Here is an 11,502-nt window from a genome sequence, read left to right as displayed (position 1 = left end):
AGTTAGCTATACAAGGTTGAGGTTGATTCCAAAATATTATATATACTTTGAATTGTGATCTAGCCTGAGGCTTGTATACACGAGGTCGTGGATTGATTCAAGATAATATATATTGCTTTATTTTCTGTACATCTAACTGTGGACAACTAGTTGTAGGTTACTAACGAGGACAGCTGACTTAATAAACTTAAAACAGCAAAACATATTAAAAATGTTGTAAATATATTTTGAACATACTTTGATATATATGTACATATTTATTATAGGTTCGTGAATCGACCAGTGGCCAAGTCTTACTTCCCAACGAAGTAAAAATCTGTGAAAGTGAGTTATAGTCCCACTTTTAAAATCTAATATTTTGGGATGAGAATACATGCAGTTTTATAAATGTTTTACAAAATAGACACAAGTAAATGAAACTACATTCTATGGCTGGATTATTAAACCGAATATGCCCCTTTTTAGTCTGGTAATCTAAGAATTAGGGAACAGACACCCTAATTGATGCGAATCCTAAAGATAGATCTATTGGGCCCAACGAGCCCCATCCAAAGTACCGGTTGCTTTAGTACTTCGAATTCATCATGTCTGAAGGGAGTCCCGAAATGATAGGGGATATTCTATATGCATCTTGTTAATGTCGGTTACCAGGTGTTCACCATATGAATGATTTTTATCTCTATGTATGGGATGTATATTGAAATATGAAATCTTGTGGTCTATTATTACGATTTGATAAATATAGGTTAAACCTAAAACTCACCAACTTTATTTGTTGACGTTTAAAGCATGTTTATTCTCAGGTGATTATTAAGAGCTTTCGCTGTTACATGCTATTATATGGACAAGATTTGGTGTTAGCATGCTTGTATAATATTGTTTAAAACTACATTCGAGATTTATTTTGTTGTAACATATTAATATTTGTAAACCAATATGTATTAGTAGTGTGTAAGTGTGATATTTGTTAGATTATCATTTCTGGATAATCTAAGTGGTGTCTTGTTAACCTTGCCAATAAAATAAAGGTTATGGTTTGTTTTAAAAACGAATGCAGTCTTTGAAAAATGTCTCATATAGAGGTCAAAACCTCGCAACGAAATCAATTAATATGCAACGTTTATAATCAATATGAACGGGACATTTCAAAAACAAACATTCCACAGCGAGTTATAACAAAAAGCCTCAATTCAATTATCATTAGTTACACTTGCAGGGTGTAAACGTGAACTTATGTTATGTGATCACATTGGGCTTGACGAGCCCTCATTCGGACGGTTCGCTACCGTTAGCGGGTGAAATATATTTTCGAGTATAGTGTATGTTCTAACACTACGTAACAGGGTACAAAACAGTTAAGTCTTGATAATTTGGTGCTCGCGAACATACTTTTGGAATACAAAAGATTTGGATAATCAACTATATTAAATCTTGTGGTTCAAATACAACATTACTAATACACCTATGATTTCACCAACGTTTTTCGTTGACAGTTTTCTATATGTTTTCTCAGGTCCTTGAACGCTAGGTGATAGATGTGTAGTGACCCGAATATTTCCATGTTTATATATATTAAATGAAATTGATATTTACATGATTAAGTGTTTCCAACATGTTAAGCAATCAAACTTGTTAAGACATGATTAATTGAAATAGGTTTCATATAGACAATTGACCACCCAAGTTGACCGGTGATTCATGAACGTTAAAACTTGTAAAAACTATATGATGTCATATATATGGATATATATAGTTAACATGATATTATGATAAGTAAAAATATCATTAAGTATATTAACAATGAACTACATATGTAAAAATAAGACTACTAACTTAATGATTTCAAAACGAGGCATATATGTAACGATTATCGTTGTAACGACATTTAATTATATATATATATATATATATATATATATATATATATATATATATATATATATATATATATATATATATATATATATATATATATATATCATATTAAGATATATTAATATATCATAATATCATGATAATGTAATAATTTAACATCTCTTTAGATATAATAAACAATGGGTTAACAACATTTAACATGATCGTTAACCTAAAGGTTTCAAAATAACACTTACATGTAACGACTAACGATGACATAACGACTCAGTTAAAATGTATATACATGTAGTGTTTTAATATGTATTCATACACTTTTTAAAGACTTCAAGACACTTATCAAAGTACTTCTACTTAACAAAAATGCTTACAATTACATCCTCATTCATTTTCATCAACAATTCTACTCGTATGCACCCGTATTCGTACTCGTACAATACCTAGCTTCTAAATGTATTTACTATTGGTATATACACTCCAATGATCAGATATTAGCAGCCCATGTGAGTCACCTAACCATGTGGGAACCATCATTTAACATCTAGCTTGAAATATCTCACAAAATTACAAACTAATGGAGCCTATATTGATGCTCCATATTCACGTGAAAGAGAGGAGTCACAAACACATTCATTTTTCAATTTTCTTGAATCAAATTACTCTCTCTCTCAAGTGTTCTTCATTTGTTCTAAGTGTTCTTCATCATCTTCAACAAAATCTAGCTCAATCTAGTTCATAAATCCATACATAAACCAAGTTATAAAACAACTACTCAAGAACACACCAACAACACTTCCAAGTTTGCTAGCTTACTTCCAATCTTGCAAATCCACTTTGAGTGATCATCCAACCTCAAGAAATCTTTCTTATTTATAGTAAGATATCTTTCTAATACAAGGTAATACTCATATTCAAACTTTGATTCAATTTCTATAACTTTAACAATCTTATTTCGAGTGGAAATCTTACTTGAACTTGTTTTCGTGTCATGATTTTGCTTCAAGAACTTTCAAGCCATCCAAGGATCCTTTGAAGCTAGATCTATTTTTTTCATTTTCATTAGGTTTATCCACAAAACCGGAGGTAGTAATGATGTTCATAACATCATTCGATTCATATATATAAAACTACCTTATTCGAAGGTTTAAACTTGTAATCACTAGAACATAGTTTAGTTAATTCTAAACTTGTTCGCAAACTAAAGTTAATCCTTCTAACTTGACTTTTAAAATCAACTAGAAACATATTCTATATCTATATGATATGCTAACTTAATGATTTAAAACCGGAAAATATGAAAAACACCGTAAAATCGGATAAACGCCGTCGTAGTAACACCGCGGGCTGTTTTGGGTTAGTTAATTAAAAACTATGATAAACTTTGATTTAAAAGTTGTTCTTCTGGGAAAATGATTTTTCTTATGAACATGAAACTATATCCAAAAATCATGGTTAAACTCAAAGTGGAAGTATGTTTTCCAAAATGGTCATCTAGACATTGTTCTTTCGACTGAAATGACTACCTTTACAAAAATGAATTGTAACCTGTATTTCCAACTATAAACTTATACTTTTTCTGTATAGATTCATAAACTTAAGATCAATATGAAACCATAGCAACTTGAACCACTCAAAACGGATTTAAAACGAAAAAGTTGTGGGTAAAACAAGATTGGATATTTTTGCTTATTGTAGCTACGTGAAAATTGGTAACAAATCTATATTAAATTTTGTGAAAGTGAGTTATAGTCTCACTTTTAAAATCTAATATTTTGGGATGAGAATACATGCAGTTTTATAAATGTTTTACGAAATAGACACAAGTAAATGAAACTACATTATATGGGTGAATGATAGAAGCCGAATATGCCCCTTTTGCTTGGTAACCTAAGAATTAGTAAACTGATCTACTAATTGACGCGAATCCTAAAGATAGATCTATTGGGACTAACGAACCCCATCCAAAGTACCGGATGCTTTAGTACTTCGAGTTGTTTTATCATGTCCGAAGGATTTCCCGGAATGATAGGGGATATTCTTATATGCATCTTGTTAATGTCGGTTACCAGGTGTTCACCATATGAATGATTTTTATCGCTATGAATGGGATGTATATTGAAATATGAAATCTTAGGGTCTATTATTATGATTTGATAATACATAGGTTAAACCTATAACTCACCAACATTTTTGTTGACGTTTTAAGCATGTTTATTCTCAGGTGATTATTAAGAGCTTCCGCTGTTGCATACTAAAATAAGGAAAATATTTGGAGTCCATGCTTGTATGATATTGTGTAAAAACTACATTCAAGAAACTTATTTTTGATGTAATATATTCTTATTGTAAACCATTATGTAATGGTCGTGTGTAAACGGTATATTTTAGATTATCATTATTTGATAATCTACGTAATGTTTTTTAAACCTTTATCGATAAAATAAAGGTTATGATTATTTTAAAAATGAATGTAGTCTTTGAAAAACGTCTCATATAGAGGTCAAAATCTCGCGACGAAATCAATAAATATGGAACAATTATAATCAATATGAATGGGACATTTCAGTTGGTATCCGAGCGTTGGTCTTAGAGAACCAGAAATTTGCATTAGTGTGTCTTATCGAGTTTGTTAGGATACATTAGTGAGTCTGGACTTCGACCGTGTTTTCTTTAAAAATGATTGCTTAACACTTTTGTTGGAAACTATATATTATTAACATGTAAATATTATGTGATATATTAACCTCTTAATGTGTTTGATATTGTGTGATAGATGTCTATCACTAGTACAAATCCCATCGACTCACCTAATAATAATGAAGAGTCGAATATAATTTGGGAAGATTCACAAATTCCCGAAGAGGAACCGGAAGAAGAGGAACTGGAAGAAGAGGAACTGGAAGAAGAGGAACCGGAAGAAGAGGAATCAGAAGAGGATGAACCGGAAGAGGAGGAACCGGAAGAAGAAGAGGTTCCGGAGGAAGAAATTTTGATACCTACAGTAAATCTATTAAATAAAAGAAAATCATCAACCAACGGACCAAAGTTAAAAATGGTCAATGGTGTTTCCGTCGAGGAAGCAAAATATTGGGAAGATTACCAATTTTCTAATGAATCAGATCCCGATGAGGATTCCGATGATATTATAGAAATTACCTCGACCCAATTTAATATGGCAAAAGAAAATAATAAGGGAAAAGGTATAAAAATAGAGAAACCTGATTCCAACCCCGATGAACTTTATATGTATCAGCAACGTCCGTATTTCCTAAATTGTAACAATAACCCGGGAACCTCTAAACCACCAGGTTTTTCTAAACCATTATGGAAAATGACGGCTCGTATTAGAGGAACATCATATATCCCTAGAAAATTAGGAAAACGAACCAAGTCCGAAGAAGAAGAAACCAGTGATTCAGATTAGAGGGTTGTAATCATGTTGTGTATTATAGTATTGTAGTGTGCTTGTACTTTTATGTTCTATGTAAAAATTGCTTGTATTGTTTGTTAATTATCTTTTACGAATTTAATCCTTGTCTATTTTACAGTATAAAAACACAAAATGGACGTTAAGGATAGACAACCAAAAATTTTAGAAGACCTACCAGGAGATATGATTGATGAAATCTTGTCTAGAGTCGGGCAGAATTCATCAGCACAATTAGTTACGGCAAAATTAGTTTGTCAAACATTTGAAAGACATTCCAGGCATGCCTTAGTATATAAAAGGCTTTCCTTTGAAAGATGGGGTATATCACATTGGGGAGACTTTAAGTTACTCCAAGTTTTCTTTAAGGCATTTAGTGCGGGAAACCCAGATGCAATTTTACGCTACGGGTTACGAACCTATTTTGACTCAACATATCCTAACATAGGACTCCGTTCTTTAGAAAGAGCTTCTAACATATAACATAAAGAAGCATGTTATGCTTACGGGTTAATAATGTTCGCTTCTCATCAAATGGAGAAAAAGAACATTGGGTTGAAACTTTTAAATAAAACATTTTCATAAGTGACGGACTCAGTAGTTGGGGTAAGAAACAAGGTTTTTAGATTGCTACGAGGCTGTTGGGCATTACGAAACCCTCGTCTTTTTGACGACATAACAACATGCTGCCAAGCCAATGGTCATAATGATTACTTTCCACAAGATCAAGGATGAGAAGTCGTCTTAGTAAAACCAGAATGCATGACTTGTTTCTGGACTTATGAATTACGTGTCTTTATTTCTTTTACTGGACAACTTGCGTATTAACTAGAATTGCCTTTATAGCTGCCGGGTAGCAAAGTTATTATGTGCTATATTTCATCCTATATGTATAATAGCGGTTTTGTAAGTTTGTAATATTTTGTATAAAGTTTGAACACGAAATATTATTGTAATAAGTTTTTCATATAGAAGCGTAGTAGTTGAGTTGTATAGTAGCTAGTAAGTATGAACTTAACGGGTAGGTACTACCCGAATTAAAACTATAAAATGCTAATATGAAGAAAAAGCTTTTATAAATAAGTTCATATAATGCTACGAGATTCTATTGACTACTCTTAAATTCTATATGATTAACTCAATTCTTTTGGCTATTTTTGAAGGAAATGGCACCAGCGACTCGTCAGAATATGAACATGAGCGAGGAAGACTTCCGTGTTTTCCTTGAAGTAAACATAGCCGCAGTACAGGCTGCGATGCAATATAACAATAACTCTGGATCTAGCAGTGGAACTAATTCCACAAGAAATCGTGTAGGATGCTCCTACAAAGAATTCACTGCCTGTTAACCTTTGGAATTTGATGGAACTGAAGGACCAATTGGATTGAAACGGTGGACCGACAAAGTCGAATCGGTGTTTGCCATAAGTAAGTGTACTGAAGAGGACAAAGTTAAGTACACGACGCATACCTTCACAGGTACTGCGTTAACGTGGTGGAACACATATCTTGAACAGGCAGGACAAAATGCTGCTTACGCACTACCGTGGTCGGCATTCAATCAATTGAAGAACGAGCAGTACCGTCCTAGAAACGAAGTCAATAAGCTCAAGGCAGAACTTAGAGAGTTACGAACACAAGGGTTCGACATTACCAGATATGAACGACGATTCACAGAGTTGTGCCTATTGTGTCTGGGAGCATTCGAAGATGAAGAAGAGAAGATCGACGCATTTGTAAAAGGGTTACCAGTAAGGATTCAAGAAGATGTGAGTTCACATGAGCCCGCTTCTATACAGAAGGCAAGTCGAATGGCTCTTAAACTCATAAATCAGATTGAGGGAAGAATTAAAGAGCAGGCGGCCGAAGAAGCCAACACGAAACAACTCAAGAGGAAGTGGGAGGAAAAAGGTGACAAGAGTCACCAGAACAATAACAACAACAATTACAACCACAATCGCAACAACTATCCCAACAACCGCAACAACAATCGCAACAATAATCGTAACAATAATCGCAATCCTAATAATAACTACAACAAACATCCCAACAACAACAACAATTACAACAACCGTTTCAACAACAACAATAATCCCAACAACAACCTCAATAACAACGGCAACAAAAACTAAAAACAATCATGTCATAGGTGTGAAGAAAATCACCAGGGGTTTTGCACGATATTTTGCAACAGGTGTAAAGGAAATGGTCATAGCGCGACAAAGTGTGAGGTCTACGGACCAAAGTTTAACAGAACTAAGGGAACAAATAGTGTCGGAACAAGTAATGCCGAAACGAATAGTGTCGGAGCAAGTAATACCAACGCTGTTTGTTTTAAATGTGGAAAATCGGGCCACATTATTAGAAATTGCCCGAATCAGGGGAATACTAATGGGCAGGGCCGTGGAAGAATTTTCAAGATTAATGCGGCGGAAGCACAGGAAGACCCAGAGCTTGTTACGGGTACGTTTCTTATTGACGATAAATCTTCTTATGTTTTATTTGATTCGGGTGCGGATAGAAGCTATATGTGTAGAGATTTTTGTGCTAAGTTAAGTTACCCATTGACGCCTTTGGATAGTAAATTTTTACTCGAATTAGCAAACGGTAAATTAATTTTAGCAGATAATATATGTCGGGATAGAGAAATTAAACTGGGGGATGAAACGTTTAAAATTGATTTAATACCAGTCGAGTTAGGGAGTTTTGATGTAATAATTGGCATGGACTTGTTGAAAAAGCTGAGAGCAGAGGTCGTTTGTTACAAAAATGCGATTTGTATTATGCGTGAAAAAGGAAAACCTTTAATGGTGTACGAAGAAAAGAACAACGCGAAATTAAATCTTATTAGTAGTTTGAAGGCGCAAAAACTAATAAGAAAAGGGTGTTACGTCATTCTAGCACACATCGAGGAAGTTAAACCTGAAGAAAAGAACATCAGTGATATTCCCGTCGCAAAAGAATTTCCCGATGTATTTTCGAAAGAATTACCGGGATTACTGATGTTTGAGCAAAGGGGTATAAAATACTATTAAATTTTACAAGGAAATACTATTAAATACTATACAATTTTACACAAGATATTTATTTATTTATAGAATGGATATACTTAAACCTTGCTACAACACTTATAGGCAGTGTACCTAATCGTACAGTAGTGTAGTTTTTAGTAAGTCCGGTTCGTTCCACAGGGAAAATCTTTAAACAAAGCTTAACGCTATATTAGTTTACTTTTATAAAAATACAAATATATATATAAGTAATATTATTATTATAAAGGGGGGTTTTTACCGTTTAATGACCGGTTTGTCGATTTTAAAACTTTAGTCGCAGTTAAAACCAAATGTAAAAAAAATAAAAATAAATACAAGACTTAATTTAAAGCGTAAAGTAAATAACGATAATGAAATTGCGATAAATAAAAGTACGATAAAATAAACTTGCGATAATTAAAAGTATGATAATTAAAAGTGCAATTAAATACAATAACAATAAAATAAAATGCGATAATTAGAAGTGCAATTAAATATAAAATAAAGGAAATTAAATATGAAATAAAATAATTATGCTTATTTAAACTTCCGTAATCATGATGTTTGACGTGTTGATTTTAGTTTTATGCCCATGGGTTAATTGTCCTTTGTCCTGGATTATTTAATATGTCTGTCTAGTTTTTGTCGATAACAGTTCATCAGTCATAAATATAAAGTGAGAGTGTCCTCGTCAAATTATTCTTATACCCGAAGTTAAATATTCCAACTAATTGGGGACTTAAACTGTAACAAGATTTTAATACTTTGTTTAATAATTACACCAGGATGTCGACTGAGTGTAACCCAAGGTTTTAATACTTTGTTATCAATTATACTAAGTGTCCTTGTACATAATTTCACCCCTGTTTTAATTATTCTAGTGGCTATTAATCCATTCCCGTGTCCGGTTAAATGAACGATTATTAGTACACATAAATACCCCGCCCATCGTGTCCGATCGAGTGTATATGGTAATTTATGGGTACGTCCAATTATAAATCTTTATATTAACATTAACAAACTATCATTTAGTTAAAAAAATATAAAGCCCATTAATAGCCCATAGTCTAATTTCCACAATTGTCGTTCTTTTGTCCAAACCCCAATTATGGTACAAAGCCCAATTACCCAATTTTAGTAATTAGCCCAACATCATGATTACTTCGTTTTAAATAAGCATAATAATAACTTAGCTACGAGACATTAAATTAAAAAGGTTGAACATAACTTACAATGATTAAAAATAGCGTAGCGTTACACGGACAGAATTTCGACTTACACCCTTACAACATTCGCTAACATACCCTTATTATTAGGATTAAAATTAAAATTAAAATATAAATTATAAATATAAATATTACGTATAGATAGATGGATGGATATATATTGATATTAAAATTCGTCGAACTGCGTTGGCTTTTATAGGCATTTTCATTTTTTGGGGCTCCGCGAGTCGCGGTTCTTTTAGCCTTCGAACTCCGCAACTCGCGGAGTTCGTTTTTACAGCTCATTCAGCCTTGGCTCTTTGTTTGCCGACGATTTTAAATAATAATATAATATATATATAATTTTTAAGAATTATTTATATATTATATTATATTCATGTGCATAGTTGACTTGTAATTTTTAGTCCGTTGCGTCGAGCGTTGAGAGTTGACTCTGGTCCTAGTTCCGGATTTTCGAACGTCCTTGCGTACAATTTAATATCTTGTACTTTGCGTTTTGAATCTTGTACTCTTGTAATTTTGAGACGTTTCTCATCAATAATTGGAACCTCTTTGATTGTCTTTTGTACTTTTGAGCTTTTTGGTCGTTTGCGTCTTCAATTCGTTGAATCTGTCTTTTGTCTTCACCTTTTATTATTTAAACGAATATCACTTGTAAAAAAAACAATTGCAACTAAAATCTTGTCTTTCTTGAGGAATAATGCTATGAAATATATGTTCGTTTTTAGCATTATCAAATATTCCCACACTTGAGCGTTGCTTGTCCTCAAGCAATATTGTCTTGAAATACTAGAATCACTTCTTTATTCTTCATACTGTATACATCAGTGATTTCTATACGGCGGTATAAACAATGATAGTAACGATATGGTTTACAGTCCCACATGACTATAAAATTTAGATCCATTAAGGAAATTGGATCTTTATGAAAATATTTGATCTTTTGAAAATTTTAATCTGGCTTTTACCTTAGATAAGTTTTCTGGAATAACCCTTCACCGGTGTTTGCAAATTCTTTTTGTGAGTTTGGTGGGTTTTAGATTTGAAAACTTTGGCTCAAAACTTATGGTTTTGTGTCACCCACTTGCTAACCTTGTATTAGGAAAGCAACACGTCCAGTTTACTTGCTCCGTATATTACCTTTCGATAAACTACCGTCCGGTTGTAAAGGAAAGCGTTGAACAAGCAACTGTTAAGGCAATGTCCTCTGACATGCTTTTAATTATGGTCTTTTAACGTGTCGGACGCAATTACTATCCTTTGTAGGAGCAATAGTAAAGCTCACCCTTATAATTTTTTCGGTCTGGCACAAGGTCCTGTCTTCGACCATGCTATGCAACCACCGATTTTACGGTTGACACCCGATTTGGTTCAGGTGACCTAATGAATTCCAGGTGAATTCCTAGGATTTTACGTTCAATGGTAATGAACGCATTGAAAAATGGGTTTTCAGAAAACAAATCGGTTTATAATTTGATCAAAATATTTTCTCGTTCAAGCTCGAGTTTAGATATCATCGAATTCTATGAGTTTGTAATTCTCAATCTTTAAGGTCAATCTCAAGGATTGAGTAATATCAGTCTTAAAAGCTGATTTTTGATCTTTAAGGAGATTATCCTTTCTGGGGATCTAATTCATTAGTCTTATCCAGCTAATTTGCACGGTGCCCCCCCATTTTTCGAGATAAATCCTTCTCATGGTTAGGATAAATCTGACCACTTGGCGACCCTGTTTAATGCTGAGGTTCGTGGATTTCCTGCTGATTTTAGTGATGACTTTTCTAGATTTTTCGTCAACCTACAGCTGGTCTGGACGACAACTTCTTGACCTAAATCAAGAAGCGCGTTTCTTTTTCAGAAGACTTTACTTCCTTTTAATGATGGAATTGATTCATCGTGTAGATCCATCTTTCTTACAGTAAATTAGGTAAAACTTTTTAGTTTAG

Source organism: Rutidosis leptorrhynchoides, chromosome 7, assembly GCF_046630445.1.
Source record: "Rutidosis leptorrhynchoides isolate AG116_Rl617_1_P2 chromosome 7, CSIRO_AGI_Rlap_v1, whole genome shotgun sequence".
NCBI lineage: Eukaryota > Viridiplantae > Streptophyta > Magnoliopsida > Asterales > Asteraceae > Rutidosis > Rutidosis leptorrhynchoides.
Note: the sequence above shows the minus strand (reverse complement) of the source record.